Source organism: Sminthopsis crassicaudata, chromosome 2, assembly GCF_048593235.1.
Source record: "Sminthopsis crassicaudata isolate SCR6 chromosome 2, ASM4859323v1, whole genome shotgun sequence".
Taxonomy (NCBI): Eukaryota; Metazoa; Chordata; class Mammalia; order Dasyuromorphia; family Dasyuridae; genus Sminthopsis; species Sminthopsis crassicaudata.
In genome coordinates this window covers 609105593-609132392 of record NC_133618.1, presented here as the reverse complement: position 1 = coordinate 609132392, position 26800 = coordinate 609105593, and the positions used below count along the sequence as shown (strand labels likewise).

The following is a 26800-nucleotide window of genomic DNA, read 5'->3' as shown; positions in this document are numbered from 1 at the left end:
ACAGTTTTTTGTATTTTGTTTATTTCAATTTTTAGGGAGTCCATTACTTAGGTATTTTCACTTTCCATTTGAAATTAATGAATCAAGTTCCAATTTTTCCTTTATAGTTTTTACTTCATTTTTAAAAATAATGTTTCATGTTTTCCAAGGATTCTTGTTATTTCTTGTGGTAAATGCCTTTTTTTCCCCCTAAAGTTTTTGCCCATAGTCTTTGAAGTCATTCTTCTTTGAAGTTTTCCTCTTGGGTAACTCATACTCATTTTTCCTCAGTGTCTTCTATTTTCACCTATTTTTAGTCTCATGCTTGATTTAGAGATTTATGTCAGTTCCAGCCTCAGCCACTGTCTTGTAATGATATTTTGAATGAGTTGGTTAGGCCCTATTTGATCTTGACCTAACTTTCACTGGTAACTACCACTGACTTCCAGGCTTTGAGTGTCTGTACTCAACACTCAGAATCCTAGAAAATTCCAGTTGTATCACCACCACTTTGAGATTAGCTGTCCCCAGTCAACGCACTGTCATGGACTAATACTCTCTCCCCTATTCCTGGAGTTTCCCCAATTATTCTGCCAGCTTCTTTGGCAAAACTCCTTTTCCAGTTTCCATACTTTCTGGTATCTTTTTAAGTAGTTCTGGGGTAGATAAAGGAGCTTATTTAAAAAAAAAAATTAAAACCTCAACGTTTGGGGTCATTTTTCAATCCTTTAAAATCAATGGTAGAATAAAAAAGAGATTTATGCTCCTTTCATTTGGCATCCTCATTAAAACTGTGGAAGACAAAAGCTGAGAGACAAAGCTCTCATACTCAATGATGGAGTCAGAATTCAAATATATCTTCATTGGCTAGATCATTGAGATGAACTCTTATCCTCCAAATATTAATAGGAATAAATCTGAAGTCTTACATTTGGTTTCCAAAATTCAACTTTTCAAGTAGATGACTTGACAGCAGCTAAGGAAGCACAGTGGATAGATAGATAGAGTTAGACCTGAAATGAGGAAAGCATGAATTCAAACTCAGACTTGGACACTAATTCTGTCCTGGGCAAGTCATTTAATCCTGTCATTTATTTATCTGCAAAATGGGAATAATAATTGTACCTGCCTTCCAGGGTTGTTGTGAAGTTAAAAGAAATATCTGCAAAAGTTTACAAACCCGGAAGCATTATATAATTACTAGCTAGTCTCCCTGCTGTTGCTGTTATTACTGCTGATCAGAAAAGTTTTGGAGGTTTTATTTAATATATTCAATACGAGTAGGATATGGCAACCAAAAAAGCTAACATTATCTCAGGTACATTGAAAAAGATATAGGACTAGAGAGAAAACAGTCTCCCTCTTTTCTTCCTGGATCAGACTACACCTGGAACACTGCACTGAATTCTGGGATAAATTTTGAGAGAGGAAATTGATAAGCAGAAGAGCTTTCAGATGAGATGCTTCACCATTCACTCATTTTCATGCAACAAAAGGATTAGTTTAATGCATCTTGACCAAGTGATTGAACTAGGGATGTTTACCCTGGAAAAAGTTAAAATCTAAAATACAACAGATGCATTCAAGTATTTGAAGGTTGCCACATGAAGAAGGGATTAGATTTTTTCCTGCTTGTTTCTAATGGAACAAGTAGAAGATGCAATGAGACCAACTTAGGTTTGATATAAAGAAAAACATACTTATGATGAGAATTACATAAAAGGAGATCAGAGGAAAGGGATTCATCCTACTGGAAGACTTCAAACATTTAAGAGGGATGGTGCAATAAGGAATTCTTATTCAGATCCACATTAGGCTAGATGGTCTCTTGGTGCTTTTGCAACTTCAGTAGTCTGTGATCCACTAAATGTTCAACTCACTCTCAATTATGATCATTAAAAAATTAAAGTACCTTATTATGTGTGTAATATGTATATTTGGTTTAGGGCTAAACTAGATAAAGTCTGCAAGCTTTTCCTCCCTCATTCCTTTTCTGTCCCCAAGTCACTATTAGAAAAGCAGGACAGAACATAGCCAAACAGAAGGGAGATGCCCAACAGAAAATGTAAGGTTCAACCAAACAGAAAAGTTGATAAAAAAAACTTACTAGATTGTGCCATTTGATTACAGGAGTTTTTATTATATGTGTACATTATTTTTGGTCATTCCAACTTTACGTAAGCTTTCAGAGTACAAAAATATCTTCTAACTTGTTTGGAAAAGTACATGAAGATTGTCTTTCATGGGTAGCAAGGTTTTATGAGAATCCGAGACACACAAGTCACTCCTCAACTTGCCTCGACGACTCCTTCCTCAATTTTACCCTCCTGACTTCCAGAAAGAGCCCAAGGTCTATCTCAATATTTTCTTTCTCATTAATAAAACAGTAATCTTTTAAATTAATTTGCTAGAACCTCCACTGAATATTATTTAACGAATGAGAGAAAACTTTTTCAATAGTAAATGAAATATTTAATAATTCTCAATAGTAATTTATTTTTCTCAATAGTAAAAAAACCTCAATTTCCTAAATGTATATAAAGGTAAAAGGGGTTTTCTTACCTGAAAATTACCTAGATCAAACAAATTAAACAAATTCTATAAAAATCATTAACAAATGAAATCTATAATAATCATAAAGATACAAATACTATTTATAATATTTTGGTTCTGAGAAAGACCATAGCTTGTGAGACTTCCTCAATATAATAGTAGATGACTCTATGAAACAATTAAACGCTCAGGTTCATTAAAAATATGATTAAAAATCTTAAAAATTGTCTTTATGTTTTTTAAAATCAGAGCTAACTTCAGTTAAGAAATAAGCTACATCAGTCCTTTTTCTTTATCCTATTCGTAATTACAGGGAAGATCAGCTTTTCTTAAGTTAACAATTTTAAATAATTCTTATAATTTTATTTCATATATCATCATGGACCAAGTCACAAACACACACTCTCCCCTAATTTCATGTGAAGAAAACATGCCATAAGAAAATTTTTTTGAAACATCACTTCAAAAGTCATCTAAACTACTTTTTTTCAACTTTCTATTTGGCTCTTAAAAATTTGTTTGAGCACCAATGCTCAAATATTTAGGAATAACCAATTCTATTTTTGTTCAAATATCTAGACAGTATGAAACTACAGATTAAAATCCTTCTATAATAAATTTCATAAAAAAAATTATCGTATAAGAACTGTTAAAAAGAAGTTATTAATTTACAAAATTTGGAGATAAAATTGATACTCTACCCAGAGAAAGTTAAACCAAATGTTTTGAATTCACTAGCATAAGAAAATTATATACATGCACACAGATCTTCTCCCTCATTCCCTGTTTCTATTCATAGGTACCTTTAATTTTTTTATTGTGATGGGTTCCTTAGGAAGTAATGTAGATTTTATCCAGAAATGTGTTATCTGAACCATACAGTACCCCCATTAAAGTCCTATTTTGATGCTTCACTATGGCATGAAGGTGTCCATGGGTTCTTGAATAGTATTTCAGCATAGTTCAAGGTATAGCCAATCCTATAAGTTGGGATAGACTTCAAAGAAGAACATTAACCCACTGATGAACTAAATAGTTATTTTCCAAGACCCAAAACGATTAAGTTTGGAGAGGTAAATACCAGACAGGTGAGTTTTTTGGTTACTTACAACTTCACACAAAAGTTATACTGAAAAAGCTCTCACAATAAGAAAATGGTTACTTTAGAACTTTACTACTTATGAAAACAACTGGGATGTTGGAAGCACATAGGAAAACTAATCTATAAATGCTATTTGATGACATCATCACCTTGGTTCCCTCTCATCTAAATACTAAAATATAAATCTTTTCAAAGTAGAAAAAAAGAAGATATTAGAAATTAATTCAGATTTTTAAGACATGTCTAGATGATGGGAAAAACAACAGGCAATTCAGGATAAATACAAAACAATGGCCTAGTTCTGTAAAAATTATGTCAGGAAACTAAACCCAAAGTGTTGATGTCAAGACTGGTAAAGAATGCTAAGGACAACAAAAAAGGACAGTTTCCCACCAAATATTTGGGGACAAGAGGAGAATCAAAAGAGAATTATGACCATACTGTCTAGAAAGAATGGAATGGTTACAGTGAATTAAATTAAGAAAGCTGAATGACAACTTGTATTCTATTTCTTTTGTGTTCTTCCAATGAAAATAATGTTTAAACTACAAAGAATAGAATATTCACTAAATTCAAGGTAAATGAGGAGATGGGAAGAAAATTTCCAGACCTAAACAAACTATATCCTGGCTATTAAAAGTATTGGCAGATGTCATTCCTCCATTACTGTCAGTGGTCTTTAAAACACTAAGAACTGAAAAGGTGTGTATCAAACAGGAGAGAGAGAGTATCAAAACTTAAGATAGTAAAAGGTGACTTCGATTTTAGCAATGATAAAGTTTGGTACAGCTTACTTCAAGAAGTTATACCAAACCAAACCAAACTTTTTTGAAAAGGTAATTAAGGGCAAAAAAAGAGTAATTAGAAAGGAAATATGTAAAAACAATGTAACTAGATTTCAGCAAAGCATTTAACAAAGTCTGTTGTGTTATCTTTGAGGAAAGGGAGAAAAATGCAGGCAAAGTTACAAAATAAGAAGATTCAGAATTCAACGAATTATCATAAGGGAAGCATAATCATTAATGGGTCATTGTCAATAGACAAACCTTAGTGGAATACCTCTAAGTTGTCTTTGACCCCATACTATTCAACAATTTCCTCAATGACCTAATAAGATATTAAGTACTATGACAAGTTTGGAACAGATAAGGAAACAATTCACAATTCAAGGATAGCTAGGTACCACCCTATATTTTATATTTCATATTTGTAGGAGTAATACTTTTTACTGCCTCTTAACATCCTAACATCCCATAATCCCAAAAGATATATGTTCTTGCTGAGTATTCAATTATGTAACATTGAATCAGAGTTCCTTGACCTCTCTCTCCAAGAATTCTCTCCTAAGGTCCTGGGAATACTTTGGTGACTCCAATGTATCTATGATAGAAAAGATTAGCCAATTATCTCACACTGTGGAGAGAGAAGTCCTGGGGAACTGCAGTCTTCATTATGTGTAAGACAAAGTATTTATCCTGCAGAGTAAAAAAGGAATAGTCGAGAAATGAATATCCTAGATTACAAATTTTGTCTTATACTGGAACATTGTTTTTGACTTTGTCATTTTATTTTAAATGATTATTAATCTCTGTAAGGCTATGCTATTTAGATTGAAGCATTCCAAGAGAAGACAGAAAGGTGTGAGAGAACCCGATATGTGTATGTGGTAAATACAAATTTTTATACCCCAGTAATGCCTTTTTCAAATTATTTTCAAAATATCCTACTTCTCAAACTAGTAAAAAATGAATCTGTCAAAATAACTGTGCAGTTCCTAGTAAATGCACCATGAAAACATAATGTGAAAGCATTCTTTTAACAGCATAGCTTCATACATAGCATCATATAAATTGTTAAGCATTTTATAAATATAAGATGATATTACTGTTCTATTAAGGTATTTAGTCTAATTAATTCCATTAATCCCATCTACTTTAAACCATTAACTTTTAGTAACACAGTATCACATGAAACAATTTATTTTCCATACAAGTAAAACTTAACATCTTATTTTTAAAAAAATTTTACATATGTGTACGTATATAAAAAAAAAAAACAAACCTCCAAATATCTTTCAAGGCATTACAAAACCTAGCTAGCCCTTAACTATTTTACTTTATTTCTCATTTCTGCCCAACATCTATCATCTCCTTGAATCAAGTGGTCTCCTACTTATCAATGCAAATTATGATCACACCAGATTCCAATGTCTTCACTGATTTTTTTTTCCTTTTTCTGTACAAATTCTACTATCCTTCAAGACTATCCATAAATTCTATGTCTCTCCATAGTTATTCCAATCTTCTGTAATCTCTCCCTTCTCTAGCTTCTAGAAGTACTTACAGTCTGAATCATTTAAACCTACTCATAGTGATATTCCCCAAATGCTCCTCTTAACAGATGACATAGCACTGTGCATCCATCATGGGCCAGGTGTCAGGGAAATAAATGCAATAAACAAAAGAATTTCTAAATGTGAGTCACTTACTTTCTATTATGACAGGCAACAAGAATATGTACCTATAAATAAATGCAAGCAATTAAGAATTTAATTTGTAATTACACAGTTATAGTAGTGTAAGAAGGGTGATACTAGTAGATAGTAAGAGAATCAGAGAAGACTATGTGTAGAAAGTAGTACTTGAACTGCATCTAAAAAGGAAGAGGGTCTCCTAATAATTAAGAGAGGTTAAGAAGAGAGCCCAATCCAGATCCAAGAGATAGCCGGTACAAAGGCAGAAAGAAAGGAGATAGAAAATCATGTATGAGCCAGTTGGGTTATATCACAGAGTGAAGGAGGAAGAGGACTGGATGATATGGCTGAAAAGATGAGCTGGTTTAAGGTAATGATGGGCCTTCTGCATTTCTTTATATCCCCAGCACTTAGTACCAGGCCTAGCACATAGTAAAGAATTTTAAAATGCTTATTGACTGTTGACCTACCAACCTGATTCTAGAAGCAACAGATGTGATGTGATGATTTACTTAAAAGAACCTCAGAGTCAACTAAAAACCCAATCTAAACAACTAATAACTTTGGTAAAGCTGCAAGATAATAAAATAAACCTACACAAATCACCAGTATTTCAGTATGTAATCAACAAAACTCAACAGTAAGAAATAGAAAGAGAAATTTAATTTACACTCTAACTACAGACTGTATGAAAAATTTGGCAGTCTACCTACCAAAACACACACAAGGAACTAAACCTATTACAAAATGCTTATCACTCAAATTAAGACAGCTCTCAATAACTGGAGAAATAATTTGCTCATGAGTAAATGGAGACCGAGGCAGCAAGTGGCACAGTGGACAGACCCAGATCTGAAATCAGGAAGATGTAAGGTCAATTACAATCTCAAGACACTTTCTAGCTGTGTGATCATAGGCAAGCCATGTACCCATCTGCCTCAGTTTTCCTTATCTGTAAAATGAGCTGGAAAAGGAAATAGCAAATCACTTTGGTATCTTTGCCAAGAAAACCCCAAATGGGTAACACAATAAAAATGAAAATTCTATCTAAAATAACTTATTCAATTATATGCTAATCAACTTACCAAAGAATCATTTTACAAAACTAAAATTCATATAAAAGAAAAAAAAAAAGAAAAAAAAACCAAGGCAATGAAAAAAAATGGGAAAGCCAATTAGCAGCATCAGATATCTCAAACACTACTACAAAGTCATAATCATCCAAGAAAAAAAAAATTTAGTTTGAGCAAGAACTACATTTAAACCATCACCATCACATTATAAACCAAGATAAGTCCAAAATGAATACATGATTTTGACATTAAGGATTATAACGTAAGTAATTTGGAGGAACATGGAAGAAATTATCTATCATATTTAGAGAAAAGAGTCCAACAGTTTCACAGAAAGTAAAATGAGTAATTTTAAATATATAAAATACAAGTTTTTGAACTAATACCAATGCAATTAAAATTAAAAATAAAAGCATATAGCTAGAAGGGAAAAAACCCTGTGCAGCAAGCTAAAAGTCTAATTTTTTAAAACGTTTAAGGAATTTGTGTCAAATGTCTATTCCTCAGTGGATAAATGGTCAAAGGAGATTCTCCTTTGGAAGAAATCCAGGCTATGAAAGTCATGAAAAAATGTTCTAAATCACTGATGATTAGGGAAATGTAAATGAAAAATATTCTGAGGCTTCATCTCAGAAACTTATCAGAGAAACTTGCTGCAAAGATTTCCCCCAATTTCCTTGCTTCTCCTTCTAGCTGCATTGGTTTTATTTGTACAAAATTTTTTTAATTTTATGTCATCAAAATTGTCCAGTTTACTTACTGTAAACCTAAATCACAAACTCTTAACCTAGTTATAGATTTGACAGCTAATTTCTCCATGTTCCTCTAATATATGATGGCACTATTTACTTCTAAGTCAGGTACTCATTTTGAGCTTTTCTTCCTACATATTGTGTGAAATATTGATCTCTACCTAGTTTTCATCAGATTGGTTTCTTTTTTTCCCCCCAACAGTTTTTGTCAAATAGTGAGTTCTTATCCCAATGTTCTGGCAAACACTAGGCTTCTGTATGTTGTGTGCCTAATCTGTACCACTAGACAATCTTTTTTTTTTTTTTTTTTTTTGAGGCTGGGGTTAAGTGACTTGCCCAGGGTCACACAGCTAGGAAGTGTTAAGTGTCTGAGACCAGATTTAAACTCAGGTCCTCCTGAATTCAAGGCTGGTGCTCTATCCAATGCGCCACTTAGCTGCCCCGGCAATCTATTTCTTAACCAGAACCAAAATGTTGAGATTGTGATTATGTAGAAGCGTTTAAGATCTATTATTTCTAGTCCTCCCTTTTTCCTTTTTTTTTTTTTTTTTTTGCATTGATTCCCTTGACATTCTTGACTTTTGTTTCTCCAAATGAATCTGGCAATAATTTTTTCTAGCTCTACAACACAATTCTGTAGTGGCTTGATTAGTAAGTAACTCAATTAATCAGATGTTATTTTCATCTTTATTATATTGTCTCAGCCTTCTTATGAGCAATTAGATGTATTTTATTTGTGTAAAGTGATTTGTAATTATGTTCATACAGTTCTTGTGTGTGTCCTGACAGGTAAACACTCAAGTATTTCTTATGATGTGTCTGCAGTTACTTTATTTCTCCAAATACACAAAAAGTTTCCAACATTCATTATTGTAAAATTTTGTGTTCCAAAATTTTCTTCCTTTATTCCTTACCTTCTGCCTCCCCAACATAGCAAGCAATCCAATACAGATTAAACAAGTATAAGTTTTTTAAACATAATGTCCCTATTTGTCACATTAAGAAAAATCAAACCAAAAGGGAAAAAACCATGATAAAGAAAACAAACAAAAAACTGGTGAAAAATGCTTTGATCTATATTTAGTCTCCATTGTGTTCTCTCTGGATTCTACAGTTATTAGAATTTCTCTTCTATAGCTTTTGCTGGACTTCGTTAGTAAGATAAAGAAATATAATTTGTGTGAGTTTATTTTATATCCTGAAACTTTGCTGAGGTTTAAAATTATTTCATTTAGTTTTTTAGTTGACTTTTCAAGGTTCTTAAGTAAACAATCATATCATCAGTGAAAAATTTGCTGCTTCTTTGCTTATTTCTTCAGTTTCTCTTTTTCATCTCATTACTCTAGCACAAAGCATTTTTGAGTACAATACTAAATAGTAATGGTAGTAATGGACATCTTTACTCCTGATCTTATTGGAAATGTCTCTCATCCTTATTATAGATAATGCTTACTCTTGCTTTTAAAGAAAGCTCCATTCCTATAACTTTTAGTGTTTTACACTGAATTTTACATGAATATTCATTAGGAATAGTCTTCTAAAAATTTTTTCTCCATCTTGACTCTCCCTGATTTAGATTTCAAGATAATATTTGAATCACAGAAGGAATTTTGTAGGATCCATTTTTTACCTATTTTTTTCTCCAATTTGTATAGTATTAGAATCATTTTTTAAATGTTTGGTAGAAGCAGGATGAATACAGAGAGGCTTGGAGAGACTTACATGAACTGATGCTGAGTGAAATGAGCAGAACCAGGAGATCATAGTACACCTCAACAACAATACTGTATGAGGATGTATTCTGATGGAAGTGGATATCTTCAACATAGAGAAGATCTAATCCAGTTCCAATTGATCAATGATGGACAGAATCAGCTACACCCAGAGAAGGAACACTGGGAAATGAGTGTAAACTGTTTGCATTTTTTGTTTTTCTTCCCAGATTATTTTTACCTTCTGAATCCAATTCTTCCTTTGCAACAACAACAAAATTCAGTTCTGCACATATATATTGTATCTAGGATATACTATAACATACTTAATATGTATGGGAATGCTTGCCATCTAGGGGAGGGAGTAGAGGGAAGGAGGGGAAAATTCAGAACAGAAGGGAGTACAAGGGATAATGTTGTAAAAAATTACCTATGCATATGTACTGTCAAAAAATGTTATAATTATAAAATTAATTTTAAAAAAAATTTTTTAAATAAAAAATAAATGTTTGGTAGATTTCACTTGTAAATCTGCAATATCCCAGGGATTTTCCTTGGGACCTCATTTATGGCTTGTTCATTTTTTTGGGGGGGAGGGGGGAGTTGGGGGGAGGAAATATTAATGTCAGCATTTTGGACTTAATTGGGTAGAACAGTTATTAATAATCACTTCTGTTTCTTTCTCTTCTTCTTTGTTTCATTTTTTACATTGACAATTTGGTTTTATTCTTTTTTTGTAAATCGAGGTAGCTAATTTATCTATTTTATTGAAGGATAAAAAACAAAGAAAAAATAAACATTTAAAGCTCCAAATTCTGCATATCATATTCAAAAAAAAAAAAATCAAAAAATTTTAAAAACACAAGAAAAAGTAAAGAGAGAATCACTTCCTGAAAGAAACCCCCAATGGAAAAGTACAAGGAATGATACCAAAATCAGCACTACCACATCAAGGCAAAAATACTCTAAAAGGATAAGAGTTCAAGTATCAAAGAACCACAGGGACAATCACATAAGACCTCATAGCTTCTATTCTACACAAGAGGTCTTGGAATGCAATATTCCAAAAGTCAAAAAATGATAAGATTACACTATAAAAAATAACTTCAAACCTCAGTATGAGCCTACTGGAGGAAAAGAGACATTTAATGGAATACAGGACTTTCAAATATTTATGATAAAAAGATCAGATTCAAAAAGGAACTTTATAATAGAAACACCAGAGTCCAAAAAAACCTAATATGGTAAATTTGTTTAAGAACTAGAATTGTATAGTAATGTAGTGCTAATTAAATCCTCTGATGAAGCAGAAGAAACAAGTATCCCTTTAGAACATAAGTTTAAAAACTAATGCAGACAAGATTAGAAGGGAAGTAATAAACTGGGAAAACATTTTTATAGTCAAAGGTTCTGATAAAGGACTCATTTTCAAAATGTATACAGAATTGACTCTAATTTATAAGAAATCAAGCCATTCTCCAATTGATAAATGGTCAAAGGATATGAACAGACAATTCTCAGATGAAGAAATTGAAACTATTTCTAGCCAAATGAAAAGATGCTCCAAGTCATTATTAATCAGAGAAATGCAAATTAAGACAACTCTGAGATACCACTACACACCTGTCAGATTGGCTAAGATGACAGGAAAAAATAATGATGAATGTTGGAGGGGCTGTGGGAAAACTGGGACACTGATGCATCGTTGGTGGCATTGTGAATATATCCAGCCATTCTGGAGAGCAATTTGGAACTATGCCCAAAAAGTTATCAAACTGTGCTTACCCTTTAACCCAGCAGTGTTACTACTGGGCTTGTATCCCAAAGAGATGTTAAAGAAGGGAAAGGAATCTGTATGTGCAAGAATGTTTGTGGCAGCCCTCTTTGTGGTGGCCAGAAACTGGAAACTGAGTGGATGCCCATCAATTGGAGAATGGCTGAATAAATGGTGGTATATGAATGTTATGGAATATTATTGTTCTGTAAGAAATGACCAGAAGGATGATTTCAGAAAGGCCTGGAGAGACTTACATCAACTGATGCTGAGTGAAATGAGCAGGACCAGGAGATCATTATAAAATTCAACAACAATACTGTATGATGATCAATTCTGATGGACGTGGCCATCTCCAACAATGAAATGAACCAAATCAGTTCCAATAGAGCAGTAATGAACTGAACCAGCTACACCCAGTGAAAGAACTCTGGGAGATGACTAGGAACCACTACATAGAATTCTCAATCCCTGTATTTTTGTCTACCTGCATTTTTGATTTCCTTCACAGGCTAATTGTACACTGTTTCAAAGTCCAATTCTTTTCGTACAGCAAAATAACTGTTTGGGCATGTATACATACATTGTATTTAACTTATATTTTAACATATTTAACATATATTGGTCAACCTGCCATCAGGGGAAGGGGTGGGGGGAAGGAGGGGAAAAAGTGAAACAAAAGGTTTTGCAATTGTCAATGCTGGAAAATTACCTATGCATAAAATTTTTGTAAAAATTAAAATAAAATAAAATAAATAATAAAAAATAAAATAAAAAAAACCCAAAAGATTTTTTAAAAGAACATAAGTTTAATAAGAGAAACATTAGACCCAATGGTGGATTGGTTCTATTCTCAAAGTTTCGAGATGGGGAAAAAAGGAGGATAAAAAGAATAAATTATAACAGAAAGGAAGGAGTGGAACTTACCATTTTTTTGGAAGGAAGTGATGACCTCATCCAAACTTCCCAATAAGAAGAGAAAAATTCAAAAGGAACCACAACCAACCAGGAAAGTAATGGGAGAACTTTTTAATATAATTTTTATAAAATTAAACATAATGAAACAGAGCTTCATGGTTTCATAAGTATCTCCATTTTTTCAGAATAAAAAAATCAAGGTGTATAAGGATAGAAGAGGAATAGATACAGCAGCATAGACAACTTTTTCTAGGGCAATGACTGAGAAAGGGAGAAGATGTATAGGACAGTGTAACAAAAGGATGAGATTTTAAGGATGGGACTTAAGTCATGCTTGAAGGCAACAAGGAAGGTGGATATAGATAAGGAATTGAAGAAGGGAGAAGGGGAAAGAATGACTGAAGTTATACAGGTAAAAAATGACAGGAAGCGATAGTCTAGGAGATAAACACACACACACACACACACACACACACACACACACACATATATACATATCTTGGCTTTCCTGGGTTCCTTTAAATTCCAACTAAAATCCCATCCAAATTTTATAAAATCCTTTCCCACTCCTCTTAATTCTAATATTTTCCCTCTGCTATTTATCTCCTACTTATCCTATGTATTACCTGTATATATTTGTAGTCTCCCTTCTGTTGGATTATGAACACTTTGAGAACTAGGATTATCTTTTGGTATACCTAGTCCTTAGCATCTTGACAGAGTAACCACCTAATAAATAAGTGAATGATATGTATGCATCTGGATACAAGTATCTTCTGGATTGCTTGTAGTATATACATACATGACTGCACAAATATATGCACACATCCTTACATATGCATACATGTATATATTGAATAAATCTCACATATAAGTATATGATACATCTCTCAAGAGAGAGAGATGTACATATATGTATTTCATATATTTAAAATATATATGTTATGCTATTTTCTAATCAACTTCAAAAGCTAGGGACATATTCCAAAATAGGTTAGCTTTACTTACTAAACTACTATAGATCTGCCACCCTTTGATTTATGTAAATATTTTAAAATTTGTTTTCAGCCTGTATCACTCCTTGGAAGTAATGAGTTTTATAAAGTTTACATGGGAACAAATAATTCCTTTTTTTGTCTTAAAATTATCTTGTTCCAAATTTTAAGGAATCCCTTTCACTCCAAATCTGAGTATTCACCTTACCTGGACCATTCATGATTTTACAGACTTCAATTCTATTTTCTCTTGTTAACTGAAAGAACCATAAACTTTTCAATCTTTCTTCACATAGTAAATGGTTCCATCTTCTGAGTCATTTTAGTTATCCTTCTTTAGACCTTTTCCAGTTCTATTAATTCCTTCTTGAATTACACTGACAAGAATCAAACATAATATTTTTGATGTGGATGGACCATGACTTTGTTTGGGAAGGATGGCTTACATTTTGTTTTTAATATCCCACACTTTGTTGGCCACAGCAGTTTATTATAAGATATACCGTTTCTGGAATGTTCTATCCCAGAGGTGTCAATTTGTAGCTACAATCTTGAAAATGCCCAGAGTAGATTAAAAGGCAATCAGGAAATGTTTAACAAATAAAATATATGCAAATAACATAAAATTGAGTTTTTCTAAGTCCTGGCCCACAGGAAATTTCTTCCACTGAGTTTGACACCAATTCTACAATACAATACAATTTACAATCCTATAATACCTTTTAAGTTCTTTTGCCTCTTTGTAACTAGTAACTCAAAGCCCAAACACTTGAAGTATGGCATTCCTCCCCATCCCATCTCCAAGGCCTTACCCCCAGAAAAAAGTTCACAATAATTATTAACTTAAAATAAAATTCATCACCATTTTTCTATTCATAATATAATCTGGGAAGACATCCTCATTACAATATAGTCTCCTGCTCTTGCTCTCTTAAAATTTCATCAATCATAAGTCTTACTATCATCTATTAATCTCGAGCATGGTGCAAGTTCTCTTCCATATGACAGTTTTGCTTAAACATTTAGAAATAGGCATTATTTTCTGATTCTCCATGCTTTCATTTTAGGTTAAACAACTTGTTTAGTTTACTTAGATCAATAATAAAACTATTAACTTACTATTTAAAGAAAGACTAAACTCCAGTACTTCAATCTTTAGCACCCCTCTTCTTCAAGGAACAAAAGGCACACAACACAATGCTTGTAAAAAGAGCCACAATCAGGAACACTGATCAAAAGAAGAGATGATATCTGGAAATGAAAAACAGAGTTTTAAAATGAATCCCAAAAGGTAACAAAATGTTTTTACACTGTTGACATTATTAAAAATAATACATAATATAAGGATTCAAGAAACCAATTAAGAAATATTTATATGCATAAATATAAAATTAAGATATTTTATCTGGAAAACATGAATCACTTCTTACCCAGCTTATATATACCTTAATTTTTCACTGATTATCAAGTGTCTCCCACTACTCAGTACAGAGGACAATTTTGAGAATAAGCTGTTCATATTTTAATTTAATAACTCATTAGTTTTGCTGACTAACTAAAGTAAACTAAGTTTACACCTGAATCTCAACATTTTGTCCAGTGGACTCTGGTAATATTTATTGGAGATTGATGTATCAAGACAGAATCATAACCAATTAATATCGATTAAGTATTCCAATGGAAACTAGGGATAATAAAAAAATTTCCAAATGAGCAAAAAAGCATTGAGCACATACGAAAAAATTTGTATTTTTAGGTTTTAGAAGAAATTAGAAAAACATGCATAACATCTCTAAGATACAAGGAAAAAATTTTATCCTAAACTTCATGTGTTATACTAACAAATGTGCTATTTGAGATGAGGTATGTGATCTGACCTAGAGCATGGCTGTAAGAATACTCTACATTTCATGAGATCGTCCTTTTCAAAGCACTTTCAAATTCATTTTTATTGCACTTTAAAAATAGTAGGTATTCAAATATTTCTTATTTTTAAAAAATAATTTTGTCCTAGATGATGAGGCTGTATTATTTTATAAGAGTATAATGGAGAGAGTCTGGATCTGCAGTCTGGGGAACTGAAGTCAATTTTCATTATACCACTTACTAAAGTACCTGTAAGGTGTTAGACAAATCACTTCCCTTCTCTGGAACTCATCTGTATAAAAAACAAGTGAAGACACTGAACTAAATGACTCAGTTCTGCTGCAGCTCTAAGTCTGTGCCCTCAGACCGCTGAAGCTAAGAATTTACTTTTATAGTTTTCTTACGTTTAGTAAAGTCAAAACCAACTAATGGAAAAATCTAGAAAGACATATGAACAGATGCCAAAGTGAAGTAAGCAGAACCAGGAAGACACTGTACACAGTAACAGAACTATGATGATCAGATGTGAATGACTTAGCTTTTCTTGGCAATATAATGACCTAAGACAATTTAGAAGGATTTATATGATGAAAAATGATTAGGAAATATTTTTAAACTTTATTTTTCGTGGTTTATCTGTTTTTCCCCCACAGCATGGCTAATATGGATATGCATGACTGCACATGTATAATCCATATTAAATGGCTTGCCTTGTCTGGGGGAAAGGGGGTAAAGAATTTGAAAATAGAATTTAAAAAAACATACAGTGTGATGGAGGCAGCTAGGTGGGGCAGTGGATAGAGCACCAGCCCTGAATTCAGGAGGACCTGAGTTGGGATCTGGTCTCAGATACTTGACATTTCCTAGCTGTGTGACCCTGGGCAAGTCACTTAACCCCAGCCTCAAAAAAAAAAAAAATACATAGCCACAAAAAATATAGTGTGTGTGTATATCAATTTATTCTTCAAGACTCAACCTCTTTTTATATGCACACATTAACACACATGTACTGTACAAACTTCAGGTTTATTTTGTATTGCTATTAATATAAACAAGTTTTACACATTTTAACAAATTACAATTTTAATAAAAATCTAAGAAAATTTACTTAAAACTAATTAGACCCTTATATCATTTAGTCTAATCCTTTACTTCATACATGAGACACTGAAAATAAAAGCGGCCATCAAAAGGTGTGGCAGAAACTGATTCCAATCTAGTTCCTCTGATTCCAGATCCGGTACTTCCCAATGGACCAAAATTCAACCGAAAGGCTTTGAATCCACTTAACCTAATGCCTAATAAGGCACTGAAATATGACAAAAATATTAAAATTCGGCCAAAAGTTTGCTTGGGAGCCATCAAGGACGGCTAAAAGCGGCTTAATAAGCCCGGCCTCCATGACTCCTGCGAGGGGCTTGCAGCTGACTGGATTTGCAGGCCTAGTTACAGTACTTCCCCACACAGAACTTCACAGTTCGGTCAGGCTGGCCTTTCGGCTGTTCTCACATAGGGCTTTGCAAAGTCCCCGTCCTCGGACACATACTGCCCTTCTCCCCTTAAAGTCCTCAATCTCCTCCGAAGCTTCCCACAATCCCTTCCGTTTCTCTCCTCCTCGCCCCCTCTCTCTCCCTATTTCCTAAGGGAGTCCGAGCTCAAACAGAATCCAAACTCCCTGAGGGCAGGACTACCCGTTCCGGGTCTTTGTGTTCCCAGCGCCAGGCAGGAAAAATCTCAGTGACCCACTTCCCCCCTACCACTCCGGAGCCTTCGTATTCGTGGGAAGGTAGCCAACAAGCAGCTACTCTCCTCCCGTTTGGTCTAAGCGAGTTAGAATGCAGACACCATTTAATTACCCAGAGCCCGGCACCTCGCAGGCATTCGACGCCGGCTACCCTTCAGGGCTGCAAAGACCAAGGGCACCTACCCTCAGGACGCTTCCATTCAGAGCGTCCTCCTAAACAAACACGCTTCAGGGACCCCCCCCCCCGCTAGCCTTCCCAAGATGCTTTGGGGAAGCCCCCCCCAGAGGCTGCTTTTCGGCCACTAGCCGCAGCCACAACCTCCCTTTGGGTTTGCCGGTAGATAGGCAGAGGGATTCACAGTAAGCCCACACCTGGTGCAATAGACCCCGAATGTGAGAAGTCTCCCTGCGCTGCACCTGACAGCCCGGCCAGGGAGAGCGGACACACCCGAGAAGAGGGAGGGGGCGGCAGGCACATCGTCAGGGGCTTCGGGTAAAAGGAGGAGCGCGCCCAAGTTCAAGGAGGCAGCGATACCGGGGCTTCCCGAAGCCCCCGGCCCAGTGGAGGGCGCCCGCGGGGCGGCGGCGCAAGCTCTCTCTCGAGCTCCGGCACCAGCAGTCCAGGGGGATCTCGGGGGGAGTAGCCCCCGGACCCTTAGGGCTCGTCCCCGCGGAGGCACACGGTGCTCAGGCCGCCGCGCCCAGTCCGCCCTCGCTCCCGAGGGGCCGTGTAACCAGTATGGGTTGAGAAAAGCCCCGAGGCCCCGCGGGCGGCTTTGCCGAGGCTTCCAAACTCTACGGGAGATTTAATTTCCAAAAAAAAAAAAAAAAAAATTTAATAAAAAATTTAAGTTTGCGGCGAGTTACACGGAAGGGGGAACTATTTGATGGACTCTTGCTCTTGAGCAGCCGCCAGGCCGGTTCGAGGGGCCGCTCGGCCCCACCGACTCTTCCTCAAGACCCCCGGGAATCCCCCCCCTCAAAAGCCCCCGCGTCTCGAGGCGACCCTAGTGCCTCGGCTTGGGGAAAATACCTGGCGTGAGCTCCATGGCGGGCGAGTCCCCGATGGCGGCCATAACCCTTCCATCCGGGTATTGCCGACAAGCCCGATCGTAGGGCTACATACAGGGAAGGCTCGCCGCGGCGGAGGGATACGCGCTGCACCTGAGGGGGGGGTGGAGAGAGGCGGAGGGGGACGGAGGCCGAAGAGGCCCCTGGACTCAGCCTGGGGCCCGCGGTCGCCGAGTCGGGCCCCCCCTCCCCCGCCGCGGAGCGAGCCCTCTTCGCCGGGGATTGGGCTGGGCACTAGGGCTGGGCTGGGCTGGGCTAGGCTGGGCCGGACTGTGCCCTGGGGCCTCGCGCAGCCGGGAGCGGGCCGGGCCCAGCGCCGCAGCCATTGCCCTTCCCTTTGTGTCCTACTAGAAAACTGGGAAGAAGGAAATGGCTGTCCACGCTCGCACCTAGGTGCCGGGGTGAACCTGACAGCTCAGGTGTGCACAGCCCGGGGGCGAGTGGTCTCCAAGGGAGCACCCACGCCCACCCCCGGGCCTCCATTCTAGACAGCTCCGGGGCCTCTCGATGCTTCTCAAAGCAAAGAAGCCACAGCCCTTGTCCTCATCAGGCACTTGGCCCCCGGAACTGGCCGAATGAGACCCCAGCCCAAAGCTGCTGCGGAAGCCTTCCCGGTGCCGTGATGCTGGTGCCCTCCCTTTAACCACAGAGATGACACATACAGTGACCTAGGTCTATTACATCGGTCTGTAGCCTGTCCGGGGAGAGCTATGTGTGTGCATGGGCATGTGCAATAGTTAGGCAGTATCTCTGTCCCCATAGCGGATAAGACAGATGTGTGTGTGTGGAGTGACTAGGCAATGTATCCCTATAGGGGCATGCCTATGTATGAAGGTCTGCACTTTATCCTCATAGTGAGATATGTGTCTGGCGTTGCATGGAAAAGATAAGACCTAGCCACACCTCGTCTGCAATGTATCTATACGCATAAAGTCATGTTCTCTCTCTATAAAAAGATCCGCATAGAGAGGGGTCTTGTCTGCAATATATCTACTATATGTGGATACCTATCTATATCTGTATATGGGAAATATCGAGATAACGATAGTTTTCAGTGTAGATTTCAATATAGTATTATAGAACTACATACAAATTATAATTTAGGAATAATAAATTATTTCTCCCACATAATTTCAGATGTGAAAAACAGCTGTACTCATTGACCTCATTTTACCCATTAGAAATATTACCAACCTCCCCCCAAAAATATATCCAACAGCCTCGTTGTCTAATTACTTTTATCTTCATTTCAAATATACAGACCCCAAAAGAGAGGAGGGAGAGAAGAATCCTACTCTTCTCCGAAAAAACAATTAAGAATCTTGACTACTAATCTTCAAAAGTGTAATTTTTATATTTAAATGGTCCACATCAAAATGAATGCAAGAGATTGAACATACACGAAGAATTTGTGCTCAAACATGCACTACTGAATATTAGCATATAATGATCTATATTAAAATAAGCTACATTGTCACCTTCTTCCCACTGATGATGGGATTCTTGAATATGAAAGCAGACAAACTTGCTGATCTATGGCTCCAGGCATTCTGCTAGATTTACTACCGGGAAGAATCACGTTAAGGTCACTAGTTCAGAGACAGAAAATGCATTATTTTCCTTTGAAGTGTACGGAAAACCTGCTTTTGTATCAGTTTTACTCAAATGATTGTTGACTGACTAATTGATAACAGAAAGGTACCAAGCCCCAGTAAAAAGGTAGAACATCTGCAGGACTAATCAACCCAACAAAAGTCTTTGAAGAATATTCTCCCTACCCCCACCATCTCCCCATCTCACTTTAGGGCTGTAACTATTTGTACTGTTAAACTGCAGCTGGTTCGCAGTCAAGCAGCTCTAAAATGTCCCCGTGTATTACTCCATGTGAACAATATATTACTATAATAGATTAATTGCATAAAATGTAATGTAAATGTAAACAATGTTAAATCAATATGTAATCCGTTGCAATATAGCAATGCTAGGTGCCTCATAATCTGGGTTAATAAATAATGTATGATACAAAAGAATGCTGAATTTTGTCCAGACTGATGTGATCTTAGCCAAGTCCCTTTACCCTGACCTTCTCCTTTCTCATATGTAAAAAGGGTTGGTCGAGTGGACTGAATGGCCTCCTTCATCCCTTCCAGTCTTAAAATCTATAATCCTATGATATGAATGTTTTCCAATGAATAAGTCTTATTTTACTTGACAATGATATAATAGACCTGATTAACTTTGTTATGTGCAACTAGAATCAATAACTTATTCATAACATAGCATATTCATGAAAACAAAGGAATAAAGAGTTGCTGGTTAAATATGAGCAAAAAGAAGTTCCAGATATAAAAATAGCATTTATACGGTGCTTTAAATTTATAAAACACTATATATTATTCAGATAAATATGAATATATTTATGTAGATTAAAGGACCATGAAAAACTAGGAAAACTTCTATAGCAAAATATTCTGAATACAAAAGGGATTCATGCCTGAATCTAATATGGATTGCTTTGAGGCCTAGGAGGGAAATAATACCGTAGAAAAGAGGCTCTATCATGACAATAGGCTATAAAAGAGAATGGGAATATTTTAATGGCATTTTTTTCAACCAGGAACTAAGACAAATTGATGAGTTCCATGCAAGTCAACTACCAATTAAAAAAAAAAAAAAAAAAGGGTACAAGCAGTGCTAAACAAACCTTGTTTGAAAGACTTTACATTAAAGGGGGCTGCAATGGACAGAAGTCTAGCTTTAGATACTTAGTAGCTGTGTGACCCTAAACAAGTCAATTAACCCTATTTGCCTCAGTTTCCTCACTTGTAAAATTAGTGGGGAAGGAAATGACAAACGAATCCAGTATTTTTGCCAAGAAAATCCCAAATGGGATCATGAAAACTTAGACTTGATCGAAAGAGTTGAACAACAACATAAAAAGGGAGCTGAAAGGAGGAGTGGGGGAGGAGGGGGGAATATGGAAGAGAAGAACCCACTAAGAGCATGGAGGTGAAGTCCCAAAAAATGAGGATAGTTGGTCTAGGCCCTTCCTCAAAATGAAAGTTTTGGGAAAGGTTTATCAATAGAAGAAGAGAACCAGGAGCAGAGAGAGAAAGCTGAAAAATAAGTCACAGTAGCAACAATAACAACAATGAAGACATTTTAGTCTTGGCTAAGATACCAACCCTATATAACTTTGAGCAAATAACTTAGAATTGTAGACTTTTTTTTTTTTTTTTTAATAGCCAAAATGGACCTTGGAGATTATTTTGTCCAATCACTTCATTTTAAAAGAAGGGGAAGCCTCAGAACATAAAATGAATCATCCAAAGTTACCCAACTAGTAGATGAGACAAAACTTTTATTTATCTTAATCAAGTTTTCTTTCTAATGAGGGAAAGGAAAGGGGGAACCCCATTTGTCCGCCCATAGATCCCATGAGGCGCAGTGTCCCCTGTAAAATGAATTTACAGGCCCGAAAACCTAGATTGATAAATAGAAGGTTTATTGTAGGAATTTGGAAGTAAAGCTCAGTTAGAAAGACGCTAGGGCCAAAGGTGGCTGTTGGCTGGCAGGGAGCCTTACATGGCTGGAAGGATACCATGGATTGGCTGGGAGGGCTCCTGCAAAGAGGGCGTTCCAGCTTGTTTCTTTTACATCTAGAAGATGATGGGCGGTACCCAGTTCTGGGGGCTTTTCAGTTAGCCTAGATCAGGTGAGGGCTGGGGGAAGCTGAGCTGAGAGTGGGGGCTGGGCCCGGATATTCAAAGGGTGCCTTTGACCAGGATTTGTGAATCAAGGTCAGTCATGGGTTGGGCAATTAGGAATCTTAAAGGGACCCCCAACCTTCATCATTTCTACTATGCACACCATGTGCTTACTTCTCAGGGCCTCAGTTTTTTCATCAACATAATCTCTAAGGTCTCTTCTAGCTCTGATACTATATGTGAAACAGATAAGAATGTGGGAGAAAAGAAAATATGGGCTGGTATCCTGAAATTGAATTAGTCATATTTTGGGAAGAATTCCTATTAAAATCTTTCTTTGATGTCATACAATGTCATGGAACCCTGAGTTCTTGAGTACAAACTCTGGTAAGTTCTACTAAGAAAAAAAATGCTTCAACTTCTTTTACATCTGTTATTAGATCAAATTAGATCAAAAAGCATTGTCACAAAAGGTTGACCAGCAAGTAGTGAATTGTTTTTGCCCACAGCAATTTGTGGAAATCTCTGCCATCCTTGAAGGACCCTATAGAAATCTCTCAACTCCCTAGTCAGTGGAAAATCTGGGGGAAGTGGAACTAGAATACTCAGAATTGCACTCTCCTGAGGAGGACTTCCTGTCTTCACTAAAGAAAGTGCCTGAATCCCATTTCTCAATGACAGGGAATTCCTCTCCTATTGTCTTCCTAAATCCATGACTTTTAACAGGACTCTTGGGTCCAATACCTAGACCTCATTAGAAGGCAATTACTCTGCTATTGTGCTGATCTTATCAATATAATTCCCCTAAATTTGTAAAACATTAAGAAGTGATAGTAACAATTGATATTTTAAATGATACTTTAAAGTCTGCAAAAACTTAAATTATTTCATGTGATGCTAACAATACTGTCAGGTAAGTATTACCTGTATTATCATTATTTTTACAAATGAAGAAACTGAAAGTCCATTACATGACATCCACCACCAGTAATTATAAGAGACAAGATTTGAACCAGAGTTTTGCTGATTTTAAATTGAACAGTCTCTTCCATGCCCCCTATTGCCTGTCTCCCTCAAATAAGAATTTCTTATAAAAGATTTGTTAACAGCTGTACCTTCTGATAGCTAAAAGAAAAAAAAATTATTTTTATTATGCTACCTGTACCATGGAGGACAGTGTGTTAAGGACCATGCCTGGGTGAAAGAACCTCCACAGTTATGGATTGTGACTCTTGAGGGAGTTGTGGGGCAGCCTTTACTGATACAGCATTGGTTGTGGACTGGGAATGAAATAAATTGGAGGCAGAAGGAAAAGGAGAGAGGTCAGACAATGCAACAGCCTCTCAGTGGGGAGGTCAGAGAACAGCAATTGCCTCTCAGTCTCCTAGTATCACCATTATCCGCTCACAAGAAGAGATAACAATTCCAGGGATTGGGGTCTGGATTCTGGAAATGACAGGAGCAGCACATAACAATAGTGGAAAATCAAATTAAAATACTAGGAGCTTCAGGGAAAATAGAAAGTTGATGTATTTAAGACAACTCATATGTGACAAATTCACAATGGCAATTCCTTTTGCCAAAAGGAACTTTTATTTATGAGAAGAGTTTTCAGACAAAAATAAAAGATAAAATAGGCACATCAATATAGAGAACTCACAGAAAACTAGAGACTTTGGTAATTTAGATGTTCCCTTCCTAAGATTAATCAAGGGTGCAATTAAGCTTAAAATCATGAGACAACATAAGGTCCTGGCACAATTACTGGAGCATTGTCAACTTTACACAAGATTGAGTCTCTAGAAACTAACAACATGCTTCAGAGAGTTAGATCATTGAAAATAGAAACCAGGATTGGTCACAGAACATTGCCTTTCATAATAACATATGTTTTTCAGATATAGAGACAGTATGATTTTCTTAAGCTCTGTGGAAGTATCAGCAATCCTGTCTCCTTATTTGCAACCACCACTACCCAATTTGTGTTGTGCTGGTCACAACAAATGGCACCCAATGTGGGGCCCTGATCCACAAAGGAAGCAGAGATCTGAATGGGAATTGGTACGGAAGATGGTCTTCTAGTGGTTGGTACCCCCTGGATAGCTGGAGTTCAAAAGGCCCAAGTCAAGGTAAGGGGAAGGCTCCAGCAGGACAATTCACTGGCATAGCTTATTTTTTATTTTTCAGGGCAGAGACATAAAACAATGGGAGGGCAAATAGTTAAAGGATTGAAGAATGAAGGGAAAAATCTTAAACTTTTACAGTTAATCATGTTAAAAAGGAGAGTAAGGGCTAATAAAAATAAGTTAAGAGCATTTCTATAGGATGTTTACAAAAATGCTCCTTGGTTCCTTAGTGAATGGGAAGCAATAGAGAGACTTTATACAAAGTATGCAAAGAGAAAGGTCCTCAGGCAGTCTCTTCTGATATCCTCTTTTTGTATAACATTATAAAAATTTTCTTATCAAAACTAGAAGTAGAGGGTCAGACTAGAACATTTAAAGTCATTCTTGATAAACAAAAAGGGAGGGAGAAGACCCCCAAGAACAGACTGCTAAAGCACTACATACTATTAATTACCTCACATTGAATAACATGTCCCATACCCCAGCTGACTTATTTTTTCTTCACTACATCATTTTTTTCTCTAACAAAGAGGAATAGAAAAGGTTAAAGGGCCAGCTTTGCCACCCAGCCCTCCTGTCATAATATGTGATGTGGAAGGATGACATAGAGGGGCCCTGATAAGGTAATAATTCTGGGTTGAGGTTTTCTTTGTATTTTTGCAGATGAAGGAGATAGATGGATCACAGAAAGATGTAGTCTGCCCTGTCCAAATTGATCTAGAGCATGAAGATAAAAGAAAATAAGACTTATAGAGGCTGACTATGTCACCAGGGGAATCAAGCAGCCTGGCTTCTGCAAATGACTCCAGTGGTTGCATAACTTAAAATGGGAGAAGGAAAAACCAAAATCTTCTGCAGTATTATACAAAGTCCACCTTGGGTGAGAGTAGTTAGATGGGGAGAATACATTCCTGAAATTCTATTGTATGGCAATTGATCTCAATATTTAGTTAAGGAATTAATAAGCATGGAAGGGAGTTAAATAGTTTAATAATTAAGTTTAATTTTACTGGACTTACTAAAGATCCTCCCCTATATATTACTATAAATGCTAACTTTGGCAGCTGTAGTCTGATACAACCTATGTTATAAATATGATTCTTTTCACAGACTTTTGGCAAGTAGGAATGTTGTAACCCTCCAATTGCGTAAAAAAGGTTTTCTGTAGTACCACGAAACATAAAACATTTCCTCAATCTAACAACCACTGTTATGGGTATATTGGGACAGTACTATGAAACAACTCCCAATCTATATATTACCTGTCCAGAGCAGAACCTATGGGATTCTGAAAAAGCTGATCTTCCTTTTCTGGACTGCAGAACACAACAGAGACTTTGTCATACAATTTGGAATCAGACTTATGTGTCCTGGCATAATGACTCGTAATCATGATGTGCATGGGGGATACCCCAAACTGAATTGGCAGGGAAATAATCAAAAGGGGAAATGATCAGATTTGGAAAATCATTATCATTTTCTCCCATAGAGGGATGTTATCAGAATAGAAATAAGAATGTATCATATACATATACATATTATGTATTATGTATCATATATACATATACTTGAAGGCATGATAGGGAAGGTTAGGAGAATATGTTTTTATATGGGGAGAAATTAGCCAGGTGATGATAGCAAAGATAGAAAAGAGTTTATAATGTTACTTGCAGGGAATGCAAGATTTCTGAATGCATAAGAAGTAAGGTTAATACCAGTATTATATTTGTTATTATGAAGCCTTAATATATTTCCTATACAGAGTGATAATTGGTATCACACTTGAGCAGACCATTCCTTGAAGTTTAACATTTAACTCAGCAAAAGTAGAAAGAAAAGATGTATTTCATGTACTGTTTTTGGTATAATTGCATTAATTTCTATTTTAGCTTCCAGTGCCTTGATTGCTATGTCTGCAACTACTGTTCAAAATCAAATGGTTCAAGCTAATTATTTTCATGAACTTACTCTGAACATCTCTAAAGGGTTTGCTACACAAAATAAATCAACTAAACAAGAATGTCCTTGAAACAGAACAAGAAGCAGAAATATTGAAGATTAGACAAAGATTGATGTGTGATTACAGATTCACTAGTTTCTTGTAATGTTTGGGCTAGCTTTCTGGAGGTCCTTTGGACAGGCCTTTAGGTGGAGGATGAAGGCAGGAGAGCCACCAGGAAGAGGTAAAAAATGGAACTTTCCAGTCCTTCTCAGTCTTTATATACCTTAGTACAATTACAGCATTACAGCATACTGAATATGTGTGAACCAAAAAAACTATTACTTCACCATACTAAATACTAAGTATATATATGAACTGGAGAACCATCATCTCATCAATTCCACTGAGTTAACACCTTATTTCAAGTATACTTTTCCAGAATTCTGGCCCTCTACAATTTCTGTATGATTAACAAGGAATGCAATGAGTCAGAGTGGGAATGGGACATAATTAGAAATCACCTTAATGGGTAATGGAAAAATTCAAATATTACACTGAATATTGAAGATCTTCAGAAGATTGCTGATATGTTAGATAAAGAATCAAATGAAAATTTAGACCCTAACCAGACTGCCCAAACAATTGCTGATTGGATTAAGAGAGCACAAGAAACATTCAATGCCATTGGGCATGAAATTATACTCACAGCATTTGCTGTAATTTTACCTATTCTAGTAGGCTGTTTTCTGATGACTGTTAAAAGAATTACAGAGAATGGCCACAGGCAGGGTATCAGACTTCAAGACTTGAGAGCACCTCAATAAAAAAAGGGACATGAAATCATGAGAAAACATAAGGTCCAGGAACAATTGTAAACTTTACATAAGATTGAGTCTCCAAAAACTAACATGCTTCAGAGTGTTAAAATTATCTGTTGAATTATCAGCAACCCCATCTCCTTTATGTTCTGAAGTAAATCTAAGTCTCAGTATCCCAGAAAAGTAAAACGGTAG

General features: G+C 36.2%; 1 protein-coding gene across 1 annotated transcript in view; it reads right to left on the bottom strand.

The window, feature by feature from the left end:
* The window catches only part of ZNF518A (zinc finger protein 518A), a 34600-nt gene extending 16247 nt beyond the window's left edge, over positions 1-18353 (bottom strand). Inside the window, exons 1-2 of the mRNA XM_074295948.1 lie at positions 17975-18353; positions 14451-14582 (exon numbers count right to left, since the gene is read on the bottom strand). The gene's annotated coding sequence lies outside the window, so the exon portion shown is untranslated. The remainder of the gene's footprint in view (positions 1-14450; positions 14583-17974) is intronic.
* Positions 18354-26800: the final 8447 nt, after the last annotated feature.